The sequence below is a fragment of the Pelophylax lessonae genome (assembly GCF_965119305.1).
Source record: "Pelophylax lessonae genome assembly, chromosome: 1".
Taxonomy (NCBI): Eukaryota; Metazoa; Chordata; class Amphibia; order Anura; family Ranidae; genus Pelophylax; species Pelophylax lessonae.
In genome coordinates, this window is record NC_138768.1 from 181,564,703 (window position 1) to 181,579,964 (window position 15,262).

Genomic DNA, 15,262 nt, shown 5'->3' on the forward strand with positions numbered 1-15,262 from the left:
CACCAAGACAGATGGTAAACAATTGTGTAGTGGTATAAGATTTGGTATGATTGAATCACTTGAGTACAAGCCTGTAATACCCCTTTATTACCAGGCCAGACAATTACACTGGTGTACCCAAATAAAATTTATGTAATTTTTTAAAACCGAGTTTTCTTATAATGATATTTATTCCTTCAACTGCCAGAGCGGTTTTTGCATTTTTTTTAAATATTTCAGGCCTGAAGTTTTTTTAAAACCCCCAAACATTAGATATTTTCTTAAAGCTCAGATACTGCAGAATAAAAGAGCAGTACCGTATATACTCGAGTATAAGCCGACCCGAGTATAAGCCGAGACCCCTACTTTTACCACAAAAAGATGGGAAAAATGATTGACTCGAGTATAAGCCTAGGGTGAGAATGCAGGGCGGCGGGCATGGTGCAGGAGAATGCAGGGTGACTGGCATGGTGCAGGAGAATGCAGGGTACTGGCATGGTACAGGAGAATGCAGGGTACTGGCATGGTACAGGAGAATGCAGGGTACTGGCATGGTGCAGGAGAATGCAGGGTACTGGCATGGTGCAGGAGAATGCAGGGTACTGGCATGGTGCAGGAGAATGCAGGGTACTGGCATGGTGCAGGAGATTGCAGGGTACTGGCATGGTGCAGGAGATTGCAGGGTACTGGCATGGTGCAGGAGATTGCAGGGTACTGGCATGGTGCAGGAGATTGCAGGGTACTGGCATGGTACTAGAGGATCCGGGGTTGTGGGCATACTACAGGAGATGCAGTGCTGTGGGCATGGTACATGTGGACCATGCCCGCAGCACTGCATCCCTCGTAGTGTGCCCGCAGCCCATGGCAGGTAGTGAAGCTGTTTCACTTACCTGTTCCAGAGGCGCCTTCATTTTAAAAATGGCGCCGCCCGGCGCCGACATGTCATTGCGCACGCGCCGCCGCCGCTCGTATACTTTCGGCTATTCCCGGCCTCTCCCGAGCGGCGCCGGGAATAGCCGAAATTACACGAGCGGCGGCGGCGCGTGCGCGGTAACATGTATGCGACGGGCGGCGCCATTTTTAAACCTTAAACCCGTCGGAGAGGACTTTTTTTTCCTTGACTCGAGTATAAGCCGAGGGGGACGTTTTCAGCACAAAAAAATGTGCTGAAAAACTCGGCTTATACTCGAGTATATACGGTAATTATAATTTTTTGTCAACATCAGCACAACCATTTATTAAATGCAAGTTAATTTTAGTGCATACAAATGTGGCATATTACACCACTTTTTGCTAAACTATAAAAGATGAGTTTGCTAAACTACAAAGATGACGTTGCGCCAAGTAAATGGATACCCAACATGTCAAACCTTAAAATTGCGCATGCCCATGAAACAGTGACAAGCTTAAGTGCCCAAAATTGTCCATAAGCGACGCTTTAAAAGTTCTTACAGGTCATCAGTTTAATGTTAAAGTGCTGCTCTCTTAGTGGTCTCACAGGAGACTATTCCAGCAGGGAGAGCCATAGGATCCTGCTGCTGTTAGTCAAATCCTATGAGAAGGGAGCAGCTGTGACTAGGGGTGCACTAAGCCCAGGCCCCCCAATAGCAGGCCAGGACCTGAACCTACAGGAAGAAGGGGACAGTGCCAGCAGAGGACTCCAGAAGAGGAGCACAGAGCAGATAAGTATACCCCTTAAAAAAAAAAATATATATATATATATATATATATATATATATATATATATGAGATCAAAATTGGAGAAATATTTATGAAAACTTGATTTTTTTTTTCAGAAATAATGTAATCTTATTTGCTCAACATTTGATGGAATTTTTGATGTGGCAATTCCATGCTAATAGAACAATGTTTTTCGAAATAACTAAGGCACTTCAACAAAAAAAAAACCTTTGTGTAGAAAACACAATAATCAAAATTAGAGAACAGCAATGACTGAAGCACAGAGTAAGATTGCAACTAAAATTTTTGAAGGTTACAACAATTAGTAGGAAGTGTACAGGCCCTTGTTTTGAATGACTTCAGCACATTTGCGGCCACAGGACATCACTAGTCTCTCACACTCCTCAGGTTTGATTTTGTTCCCCTCTTCTTCCAGTCTCTTCCCAAGTTCGGTGACTGTAGTGGGTTTCTTGGTCATAACTTTATTGCCAAGGATTTTCCAGAGGTTTTTTATTGTTTTTTTATCAGGACTCTGGGCTGGCCGTTTTATTATTTCAATGTTTTCAGCTACAAGGAACTGCTTTACTGCTTTTGCTGTGTATCGGGGGGCAGTGTGGGGAATAAAAATTGCTGGCTGATTGGGTGATGAATGCAGGGAAGGAAACGCATGTTGTCGAAGGTTCCGATAAACATTTGCATTCACTCTGCCATGTAGCTGTATAAGAGGCCCAACTCCTGCTGCAGAAAACATCCCCCAAACCATGACGCTTCCCCCGCCACCTTTACCTGACTTCTTTACACACTTTGGGTTCAGTCTTTTCCCAGTTTGATGACGAACATAGTGTTTCCCATTGGACCCAAATAAATTAAACTTGCTTTCATCACTAAAAGGAATTTTGGACCAGTTCTCTGTCCATGCAACATGCTCCTCAGCAAAGGTTAAGCTAGCCTTTTGATTCTTTTTGCTAATGAGAGGCTTGGTCACTGCAGAGTGGGCTTTCAGTCCAGATTCTCTTAAACAGCGAGACACTATATGGCGAGATAGATCCTTACTCTGTTCAGCGCTGAACTGGCAAGCAGCTGCAGTGTTGAACCGATTGCCCATTGAGAGGGTCCGCATTATCTTGTCCTCTCTTGCATTTGTCTTTCAGGGACGACCAGTCGCCTTGGGGGTCTTGAATGAGTTTGTGACCTTGTAAAGATGCAATATTCTAGAAATCACAGATTTGGAACAACAAACTTCTCTTGCTATGTCTGAAAGGGTCATCCCTTTTGGCCTTCATCTGGACAACCTGCTGCCAGAGGGTTTCAGTCATTTTAGAACGGCTCATCATCTTGCAAAGTCAGTGAAAACTTGAAAGTTAGGCTGCCAGTTAAATTGAGTTTGTCAGATAAAGAAATTGGCACAAGGTGCCAAATTTACACCAATAACTGGGAAGTATCTCAAAGTGTTCTCTAATTTTAATCAATTTTATTTTTCAAATCTCATTGAAGTTTTTTTTTCTGTGCTTCAAAATATATGTAACTCATGAAATATGCTTAACCAAACTGCACTCTTAGAGCCCTTTCATACACACTGGTTTGCTTCAAAACTGCCAGTAAAACGCTGAGCACTTTTGCAGCACTTTTATGGCGCTTTTGAGGCGTTTGCGGTGCAGTTTTAAAGGACACTCAAAAACTGCTCCAAAAACACTGTGGGCATTTATTCATTTTTTCTTTTTTTTTTAGAGGTGCTTCCTATTCATTTCAATGGAGTGTGTGTTTTTGGGGTGCTTTTTTTTTTTTTTTTTCATGCTCTCCAAACATGCTCCATAGATTCTGCATGCAGGATTTCTTTCACCACACTGCCAGCGCACCACCCCAAAGTGAAAGCATTCATTGTTTTTAATGGGAAGCATTTTTCTTAACCTTTTTGGTGCTCTTTTTAACGCAAAAGCGTTTGAAAAACTCTTCAGTGTGAAAGGGCTCTTACTCCTGTTTAGATAATTTAAAATTGGACTAAGCAGTAACCTTGAAATTTAGGAAATTGTTGGTTTCTCTAATTTTGTTCTCCAGTGTATGTATAGCGATAGATAGGTAGATAATCCCCTTTAAACCCTGGATAATAAGCATCATAGTGCCTACTATTTTCGGAACTGGGAACTGGTGGTAAAACCGCTAGGTTTTACCCCCCCCCCCCCAACCTCACGTGGGAACAAGCCCTAATAGTGCATCCAGTCACAGTTCCCCAGTCTCCACCATACCAGCCACAGAGTCACCAGACCCAGACCAGTGTAGCTAGGATCAGTGTTCCTGATTGCCACTAGAGCAGACTAGTGCATCAAGCAACAGTTTTTCTGACCACCACCACAGCAGTCCCAGCGGTCCCACACCAGTGTATGCCAGCACAAGTGTTCCCTGATCACCGCCACACCGGTGCAGTATTGCCTCTGCCTGCTACCTGTACTAACCCTGACCTGTTTGACATTGTTACTGCCAGTAGCTTGAACTGACCCATCCCGTGTGGATAGCTTCGCTCTTGGTACCACAGGGACTCTCTTGATCTTCTTGTCTTTAGGAAGAACATTGTGCGGGGGGGGGTTGTCCTTTTTTACTTTCTGGCCAGTGAACATGGTATTCCTGGGGGGCAGCCATGTACCAGTAGGCTAGAGCTGCTTGAATTATAGGAACTGGGACTGCTCTTTTCCCTGACTATTCAAATTGAGTTTACCTTTACAGTACATTGGTTTTAATACTATTATTTGATTTATGTGATACGCATAATACAACGTCTGGTAAAAATGAAAAAGCCTCACACACGGTATCCCCTTACTCAGGAGTAACAGAATGTGTTTTTTGTTGTAAGTTTAAGTATGCCAATGCTGTATGTGAGGAATATCCTATTAAATTGACAACTTTGTGTAAAAAAAAAAATTTTGTTTCAAATTTTCCTAAAGCTTGTGGCAAGAAATTAAGTCTTCAAAAGACTCACCATGCCTCTTAAAAAATACCTTGGAGTGTTTGCTTTCCAAAATATTGTAATTTTATGGGTGTCTCCACTGTCCTGAAGCTTCAGTTCCACCAAAAATGTGATGGTTATTCAGGAAATTAGATGTAATTTTTGCCCCTAGTCTGAAGGTGCTCTTTAGATTGTGGGCCCTCTGTGTTGCTAGGCTCTGAAAAAGTCCCACACTCAGGAGTAGTAGAAGAATGTGTTAGTGGGTGTAATTCGAAGTATGCCTATGATGTGTGTTAGGAATATTTTTCTACTAGACAACTTTGTGTAAAAAATAAATAATAATTTTCTTTCCTGCATTTTCCAAAATCATAAAGCAGAATTACAAACCATCAATCAACATCAATTTACAATGTCTTGAAAAGGTATTTATACCCCTTGGAGTTTTACTCATTTTGTCATGTTACAACCAAAAACGTAAATGTATTTTATTTGGATTTTATGTAAAAACTGAATACAAATACACGCCACATTTTTCAGATATTTATTTGTAAAAAAAAAGTTGAAAACCATTTATCATTTTCCATCCGCTTCACAATTTTGTGCCACTTTGTGTTGGTTTTTCCCAATAAAATACATTAACATTTTTGGTTGTAACATGAGAAAACGTGAAACTTTCAAGGGATATGAATACTTTTTCAAGGCAACTGTAAATTTATGGGTTTAGTTCTGTTTTATGATTTACTGCTGTTCAGACACTCTGAACTTAAGCAAAATGGCAGCCCCTGTCAAGAAGAAACCAGAACCATGCTGGAGACAATTTACAGCACACACTAATTTTGGTAGCATAATTATTAATGTGACATCTATTGGTTCCTTGCTAAAGAACATTATTTTTTCTATCGTTCATTGACGGAGGCAGTCTCTAATTCTCATATCAGTACGGTTATGCTGCCCCCTACAGGAGTAGGACACTAGGCAGAAAAAAAGTTCTGGCTACACCTATGGACAGTCCTAGGGGGTATACCCTCTCACTTCCTGCTATAGCAGTGGTTCTCAACTCCGGTCCTTGGGACCCACTAAAAGGCCAGATTTTAAGTATCACCTTGGGGAGATGCAGACTAGAATACTGCAATAAGGGATAGGAGAAGAAAAGCAGCGCCACCTCAGTGTAGATTAAAAGGTTATTTATTACATAAAAACAACGTAGTAACTCACACAGAGGAAATCGTTGATCAGCAAATGGTAATAGTTCTTCTGCAACACTGCAGGGATGTTCGGGAAGTACACTGTGGCGGCCGTGGTCCTGGCTGTGCCGGTGGAGTCCGACACTTCCTGTGGTTCTGGCAGCGTTCAGTATCCAGGCTTACATCCAATAGTGGCAGGGGGGTGCTCGCGTTCGGAGCATGCGTGCTCCTTCCTCAGGTGTATATGTAGAATACTGCAATCCCTGAGCAGAAAAATATCTGTGATGTATTTCAGTTATCTTGCAAACCTAGCCTGTGGGTGGGTTCTGAAGCCCACGGTTGAGAACCATTGTGCTATAGGATGTCAGTTTTAATCTGCTAGTCAGGAGTTAAGGACCTAGTTCCTTGCTGGGATCTCTGGTCCTGGCAAAGTTTTTTTTTTTTTTAGATAATTTTTTTAAGTTAGCTTTTCTCCGGATTTTTTTCCTGTGAGATCTACAAGCAACTATGCTGGATCTGGATGTATAGATCCAGTTGTCACCCCAGCCGGACAATGAGCGCGCAGATCTTAGCTCCGCGCTGGGTCTGCTGCGTCATGGTCTCATTGGATGGGAACTTGCCCTGCGAGCTAAACGTCTTGCCAGGTCGCGTATGACCGGGTCTAGGCCCGAGTCGCAGCGTTTCTATTTGGCCGACAACCCCCCACTTCAGTGGGGAGGGGTTCTGTCAGGACCTGCCTGTTCCGGTTTGGTAAATGTTCCCCCCCCCCCATCCTCCTGGTGGATTTTGAGGTGGACGCGGGCCCCTCCCTGGGACGATTGGACCCTCACAATCCCTGGTTCCCCTCTGTCCTGTCACGCACCCCACACCTACCTGCCCCCCCCCCCCCCCCACTACTGGGGATATTGAGATAACTACTCCTGGGGGCTGGAGATGGGGACGGGGTGCCACCGGCGACGGACGAACGATCATGCGGGGGGGGGGGGGGTTCTACCTGTCACTCCATGGCCCACCTTCCAATCTATCCCGTTCAGGAGGCTTGGGGGGGTCACCACGAGGGTCCTCAGTAGCTCCGCAGGCCTCGCATGGCTGCCATTTTCTTGTAGCTCATGCGCCATTTTTTCGGTGGTTTTTTTCTATTCCGAATCACTGAATGGGAGTTCCTGGAGGCATTTTTGTTGGTGGAGCCCCTCCCTATACCCTGGTGCTGATCTTCAGATCTTTCTTCCATGATCAAGATCGCTGCTGACACGTGCTGTGCAGACTTTCTGGGTCTCCTGGTGCATCTTGGTCTAGGTTGGTAAATCTGGGGGTCTTTCTCTCTCTCTGCTGGGGGTCTCCGGTGCACTCTGCCTCACCTCTTGGGGGCGCTGTAGCATGGTGGGACTTTTTTTTTTTAAAGTCTACTTTTTGCTGACGAGTTCCCCTGGTGCAACATGGACCCCACAGAACATGTGTCCTCCGTATCCCAGCTGTCAATAGATGCGCTTTTGGCAGTCCTGGAATTGTTTGTGTCCCGAGTGGAGTTGATCTTTAAAGGGCGAGGTGTTAAAGGCCCTCCACCTACCCCTGCCTCATCTGATGTCTGATTTTGAGTCTGGCTCAGTCAAGGCAGACGCGGGTCTCCCTGCCGGGTCTACTACCGCGCGCCCTGTCTCCTCTGACAGTGAGGATGACATTTCTACCTCCACTTAAGACAAGGCGCTGGTGAACGCACTGGTTGTATCTGTGCGTGAGACCCTAAAAATGGAGGATGCAGGTTACGTTTGGCACTCACAAGCCATCCAGAGCGGCAAAAGTTTTTCCTTTTCCCGAGTATTTTGACGACATGCTCAAAAAAGAATGGGATCACCCACAGCGTTCCCCTGGGGTGCTTAAGCAGATTGCTAGACGATACCCTTTTGAGAAGTGGACTGTGCCACCTACGGGGGACCCTCTGGTCTAAAGCCGGATTAAAGCTACCATGATCTCAGTGGAGGATTCCCCATCCTTTAAGGATCCTGCGGATAGAAAGGCTGAGTCTGTGACCCGCAATATGTACTCCCTGGCGGGGTCTGCACTAAGACCGGTGTTTACGGTTGCCCTTGTCTCGCAAACTTTGACGGAATGGGCTAAGTTACTACACCGTGACCTGGAGGGAAAAACATCTACCTCCTGCCTTTGCGGAGCTGACGGACCAGCTGGTGCAGGGGCTGCAGTTTGCGATGCCGCGCTGGATACTGCTCCCATATTGGGCTGACTGTCGGTTTCGGCAATGGTCCTCTTGCGTAGACTTTTGCTGAAGTGCTGGTCTGCGGATCAGACTTTAAAGAAGGCCTTGACTGATCTGCCTTTTCAAGGAGATCGCCTGTTTTGGGCTACCGTGGATGACATTATCAAAGGTCTCACAGGGGGTAAGTGTACCTCTCTCCCGCAGGCTAACAAGGGTAAGGACCCTTGTTGCACTCTGGGTCCCTCCTTATCAGCACACAAGACGTTTTTTTGTCTCTCAAGGTTAGTCGATAAGGCAAAGCTCTTTAAGACTCCTTCGAGTGGTTCCAAGCGACCCTGGTCTGGTAAACAAAAATGAGTTTCTCCAGACCTGAGGACAAGGCCACCTCGGCCTGAAGGTGCGCTCTCACCCATATCTGGGGATTGGAGGACGTCTTTGCCGGTTCACAGACCTGTGGCTATCCCGGATACAAGACAAATGGGTTCAAGAGGTCATACGGTCCGGTTACAAGATTGAGTTTTGATCCGTTCCACCGGTAAGGTTTTTTCCTTCCAATGTGCGACTGTCCTCAGATCTCATACAGGCTCTCTTTGGGGGAGTACAGGACCTGGTACAACAGTGAGTAATAGATCCGGCTCCATGTGCGGAACAATTTCAGGGCTTTTTTTTAAACCGGTTTACAGTCCCCAGGAAGGAAGGCAAGGTGCGTCTGATCCTGGACCTGAAGGCACTGATTTGCTTTGTGCGTGTTCAAAAATTCCAGATGGAATCAGTTCGCATTGTGGTGGCTTCCCTACAGCAGGGGAATTTCCTGGCTTCCATAAACATCAAAGATGCCTACCTTCACATCCCAATATGTGCAGGGCACCATCGGTTTCACCGTTTTGCCGTGAGAGAGGCTCACTATCAGCCTGTGGCGTTACCCTTTGATCTTGCCTCTGCTCCTCAGGTCTTCACAAAGGTGTTGGCTCCCATCCTGTCGCTGTTGTGACAGTGGGGGATATCGGACATGGGTTACCTGGACGATCTGCTTCTACGTGCGGAGTCTCCCGCAGTGCTGAAAACAAATTTGGAAATCACCTTAAGAACTCTGGAGGAGTTTGGGTGGATTCTGAACCTTCAGAAGTCGTCCTTGGTCCCTTCCATGAGACTGGACTATCTGGGCCTGACTTTGGACTCGTCCTTTATCCAGGGTGTTTCTTCCTCTGGAAAAACTCCAAAAACTCCAGACCGCGGTTCAGTTGTTGCTGTCCAGCAAATGCTCGTCCCTTCAGGCCTGTATGAGAGTTCTGGGACTGATGGTTTCGTCCTTCGAGGCGGTCTCCTTCGCTCAATTCCACACAAGGAGCCTCCAGAAGGAAATTCCTCTCAAATGGAACAAGAATACAAATTCCCTGGACAATCAGAACCAGCTGAGCCAGGTGAACAGGGAGTCCCTGATATGGTGGCTTCGGTCCCCGATGCTCAAGCTAGGGAAATCCTTGCTCCCTCTATTTTGGACAATTGTCACCACGGATGCCAGTCTGTGCGGGTGGGAAGCGGTTCTCGGCAGGTTGGCTGCTCAGTCTGGTCCCTGGAAGAATCCAGGTTACCGATCAATGTTCTGGAGCGGAGAGCAATCAGGCTTGGCCTAGTCCACTGGACCGAGCACCTGCAGGGTTGTCCAGTGCGCATTCAATTCAATCGCCAAGGGGGCACCAAAAGTGTCCTTGCAGCCTTGGAGGTGGCGGGCATCCTTCGATGGGCGGAGCGCTTTGTTCCAGCTCTCTCCGCTGTTCACATTTCAGGAGTGGAAAATTGGCAGGCGGATTACCTCAGCCAACAGGACTTTGATGCAGGGGAATGGTCTCTCTATCCAGAGGTGTTCCAGCAGTTGTGCCTTTGTTTGGGCACTCCAGATGTGGATCTGTTGGCGTCTCAGGATCAACAGGAAAGTGCAGAGGTTTGTGGCCCGCTCCAGGGACCCTCTGGCAGACGCCACAGACGCGCTGGAGGCCCCGTGGGGTCAGTATCAGCTGATGTATGCCTTTGCTCCTCGTAAGTTGCTGCCAAGACTTCTTCGCAGGATCGAGGCGGAAGGGAATTCCGGTCATTCTTGTGGCTCTGGACTGGCCTCGCGAGCTTGGTACACCGACCTGGTCAGGCTAGTCGCAGACGCTCCTTGGGGACTTCCTCTCAGGGAGCATTTACTGTTTCAGGGGCCAAACTTCCATCCTGCTTTACAGTCGCTGACTTTGACGGTTTGGCTGTTGAAAGCCAGGGGCTGAAGGACAGGGGTTTGTCTGCTTCAGTAATTCCTACTCTGCTTAAAGCGAGGAAAGCGACTTCTAGGAAGATCTATCATCGTACGTGGAAGTCGTATGTTGCGTGGTGTTAGTCTTTTTGGGCTTCCTCTCCCTCTTACTCGGTGGCTCGGATCTTGGCTATCCTTCTTGAGTTGATCAAAAGTTGGCCTTAACGCAGAGTTCCACCCAAAAGTGGAACTTCCGCTTTAGGTATTCTAACCCCCTGACATGCCACATTTGGCATGTCATTTTTTTGGGGGGGAGCGGGTACCTAGTTTTGAAAGGTACCCGCTCCCTCTTCCGCTCGGAGCGCCGCGGCGCCCTGAACGGAAGTTCTCCTCTCCCCCTCCCTCCCTGCAATCTTCTGGGACATGTCAAAGGTCCCAGAAGATTGCCGGCCAATCAAGACGCGCAACGCGACTCGCGCATGCGCAGTGGGTACCCGGCTGTGAAGCCGCAAACTGTCACAGCCGGGTGCCCACAGCAGTGATGCCGAGGGAGAGGATCGAGGCTTCGGGCGGCCGCATCGTTGGACAGGTGAGTGAAATGGCTGGAACTCCGCTTTAAATACTATCAAGGGTCAGGTTTCGGCCTTGGCAATTTTTTTTCAAAGGCCATAAGCCACCCTTTTCCTGGTGCGTAACTTCATCCAGGGGGTGCGACACTTGGTTCCTCCGATGCGAACTCCGTTGCCACCTTGGGACCTTAATTTGATGCTGTCGGTTCTTCAGAAACCTCCTTTTGAAAGTATTTAGGAGATTCCTCTGCTTACCTTATCCCAGAAAGAGACCTTCTTATGGCTATTACTTCTATGCACAGGGTGTCGGAACTGGCGGTGCTGTCCTGTCGTTCTCCCTTTCTGGTAGTTCACAGGGATAAGGTGGTACTTCGTCTGGTTCCCTGCTTCCTTCCGAAGGTGGTTTCCAGTTTTCACTTAAATGAGGACATCGTGTTACCCTCTTTGTGTCCTAAGCAAAAACATCCTAAGGAATTTGCACTGCATATTCTGGATGTGGTTTGGGAAATCAGGGTGTACTTGTCTACTACTGAGTCTTTTCGGAAGTCAGATTCGCTCTTCACGGAAGGCCCAAAGAAAGGGCTGCCTGCGTCTGCTGCGACTATTTCCAGATGGATCAAACAGACAGTGGTGTAGGCTTATTCAAATAAAGGTCAGGTTCCTCCTTTCCCTGTTAAGGCGCATTCTACTCGGGCGCTTAGTGCTTCCTGGGCTTTTCACCATCAGGCATCTGTGCTTCAGGTTTGCAAGGCGGCTATCTGGTCGTCTGTTCATATGTTCACAAAATGTTATAAGGTGGATGTGCTGGCAACTGCAGATGCCTCTTTTGACTGCAAAGTTTTGCAGGCTGCTGTTTAAGGGGGCTTCTTAGTCTTCCTTGAGGGTGTTTAATGTTTTTTTTCAGGTGGGCCTCATCTTCTGATGAGTCCTGTGTGGCCTAGTTGGAGATGTTTGGCCGTGGGGACTTATTTTTCTGCTGTTCCCACCCCTCATTTTATGGCACTGCTTTTGGACGTCCCTACTGATATGAAGATCCGAGACTGTGCCCATCAATGAACGATAGATAAAATTGGATTTTTGTCTTACGATAAATATAAAAAATCTGTGAGAACATTATATCAAATCTCTAAAATTCTAAATAAGTAGACATCGATGGAGAGGGAAGGGATTGAGATAACTGTTTGGGGGTGCTGGGGAAGCTGCTACACCCAGAATGTTTTATCTTAATGCATAGAATGCATTAGGATTAAACGCCTTCTGACTTTACAACTTCTTTAAGTATAAGTAAAGCATTTATTCCGTAGAGATGTCACTCGATTTTGGGGATTAGACACACGCACGCATGGCACTAAGTTTGCAAAGCACTGTGGGATTTCCAAATGGACTGCCTAGTTGTAGCTGCTCACTTTTGGACTATGTCTCTCTGACAGAGACTCCATAAAGAGCTATATAAACGCGTGTGTGTGTGTATGTATGTATAGGGTACCTCCTTTAATTTATATATACACTGCTCAAAAAAATGAAAGGAACACTTTGAAAACACATCAGATCTCAATGGGGAAAATTATCATGCTGGATATCTATACTGATATGGACTGGGTAATGTGTTGAAAATTAAAGGATGTCACATTGTTTGATGGAAGTGAAAATTCTCAACCTACAGAGGTTTTAATTCAAAGACACCCCAAAAATCAAATAAAAAAATGATGCAGTAGGCTAGTCCATTTTGCTGAATTTTAATTGCAGCAACTCAGAATGGTACTCAATAGTTTCTATAGCCCCCACATGCTTGTATGTATAGCCCCCACGTGCTTGTATGCATCCCTGACAACTTCGGGACATGCTTCTAATGAGACGATGGTTGGTGTCCTGCAGTATTTCCTCCCAGATTTGGACCAGGGCATCAATGAGCTCCTGAACATCCTGAGGTGCATCCTGGCGGCGTTGGATGGACTGAAACCTAATGTCTCAGAGGTGTTCTATTGGATTTAGGTCAGGCCAGCGTGGGGGGCCATTCAATGGTATCAATTCCTTCATTTTCCAGAAACTGGCTGCATACTTCTCACATGAGGCCAGACATTGTCATGCATTAGAAAGGAACCCAGGACCCATTGCACCAGTGTATGGTCAGACAAATGGGTCCAAGGATTTCATCCTGATACCTAATGGCAGTCAGGGTGCCATTGTCTAGCCTGTAGAGGCCTATGCATTCCCTCCATGGATATGTCTCCCCAGACCAACGCTGAGCCACCACCAAAACAGGTCATGCTAAATGAGGTTACAGGCAGCATAGCATTCTCTGCAGCTTCTCCAGACCCTTTCACGTCTGTCACATGTGCTCAGGGTGAACCTGATCTCATCTGTGAAAACAGAGGGTGCCAGTGGCGGAACTGCCAATTCTGGTGTTCAATGGCAAATGCCAATCGAGCTCTGTGGTGCCGGGCAGTGAGCACAGAGCCGACTAGAGAACGTTGGGCCCTCAGGAAGTTTGTTTCTGCTTGTTTGGGCAGACACATTCGCACCAGTGGCCTGCTGAAGGTAATTTTTTAGGGCTATGGCAGTGCTCATCCTGTTCCTCCTTGCACAAAAGAGCAGATACCTACTGATAGTTTAAGGACCTTCTACAGCCCTGTCCAGTTCTCCTCGAGTACCTGCCTGTCTTCTGGAATCTCCGCCATGCTCTTGAGACTGTGCTGTGGGAGACAGCAAAACCTCCGGCAATGGCATGTATTGATGTGCCATCCTGGAGGAGTTGGGCTGCCTGTACAACCTCTATAGGGTCCAGATTTCGCATTATGCTACCAGTAGTAATACTGACCCTAGCCAAATGCAAAACTAGTGAACAAAAAGTCAGGAAATATGAGTAGGGAAAATATGTCAATAGCCTTCACCTGTAAAACCTTTCCTGTTTTGGAGGTTTTCTCATTGTTGCCCATTTAGTGCACCTGTTGTTAATTTCATTAACACCAAAGCAGCTGAAACTGATTACCAACCCCCTCTGTTACTTAACTGACCAGATCAATATCCCAGGAGTTAAATTGACTTGATGCTATACTCTGATTGAAAAAGTGTTCCTTTAATTTTTTTTTGAGCAGTGTATACTATGTGTATCTTTTTTTTTTTTTTTTTTTTTGCCTCCTTATAGAGGTAAACATGGTGAGAAACAAAACCCGTAAACAGAAGTAAACAGTGGTATAAAATGTACATTTAGGCGCCATTCGCACCTGAGCGTATTTCAGGCATTTTTTTTTGGGGGGGGGGATTCAGGTTTTATTTGCACGTGTTTGGAGGCAGGCGCTTGTCTGTTTTTCATCCATCCGTTGACGGATGAAAAACAGATATCAGTGCATTCCTATGGAAAAACGGATCATCCGTTGTCATCCGCTTCTGTCAATATCTGTTTTTTTTTTGAACGGATGAAAGCCCTATTTTTCTTCCGTTTTTAAAAAAAAACGGAACGGACGAAAAACAGATGTAAACGGACAAAACGGTCCATTTATCATCCATTTTTGCATTGGTAGTGGTAGTGGATGTAAAAAAAACGACGAAAAACAAACGAATACTTCATCCATTTTGACGTGACTGAACTGATGAAATGAATGGTTAGTCCGTATGTGTGAAAGGGGCCTAACAAAGACGCTTGTAATCTGCCAAAAAAGAAGCTCATGTACTTTTTTGAGCTTCAGGCATTTTGCTTTAGGTGAAAGAACGCTCATATGTGAACAGGGGCTATTGAAATTAATGGGATTTTGCTTGTTGGGTGTTTTGAGACTTCAGAGATGAGCATTTTATGAACTGAAAAATGCTCAGGTGTGAACAGGGCCAAGAGACTCTTGAGCTCAATATGTTGTGTTTTTTTTTTTTTTTTAATTTTGTTTAAAAAATTTTTTTGGTTTACCAAACGAAAAACACCATATTGATCTGAGAAAACAATACACAATAAGCAGTCTCATACTGCCATCTATTGAAAAAAGCTGTAAACTGAATGGAAGTCTATAAATGTTTTCACACAAGATTCACACATTTTTCTAATTGTAAAAAATTGGTAAAATGTTAGAATTTTGTGTAAAACAAAAAAAATTAAAAATCGACCCTAAAGAATCCAAACCCTCCTTTTTATGAATTATAAATACTTCCAGTCATAAAAGATCAGAATGACTCCATTGTGGCACAGCAATGAATGTGTACCTAAACAAGGACCATGCTTTCTTGAGAAGTACGATTTTTTTACCCATGGGACCTTTTACGTTCTCTGTCTGAATTCTTCCTTCACTTCCATTTGAACTCAAAATAACCCATTACATGTATTTAGATAAATGTCCCGACCATGGCAGATGTAAAATAAATATACCACAACCATGTTTCTTAATTGAATTTCTACTGTCTGTTTTCTGGAGTGTCTGCCAATTATCTAGCACTGCTGTGTGCACTGAACAGTTGTATGGGGTCATGTGACACTGCAGCAAA

At 45.6% G+C, this 15,262-nt stretch overlaps 1 protein-coding gene across 2 annotated transcripts in view; it reads left to right on the plus strand.

Moving 5' to 3' along the window:
* The window catches only part of APC (APC regulator of WNT signaling pathway), a 283,126-nt gene that overhangs the window by 187,238 nt on the left and 80,626 nt on the right, over nucleotides 1–15,262 (plus strand). The window lies entirely within an intron of this gene.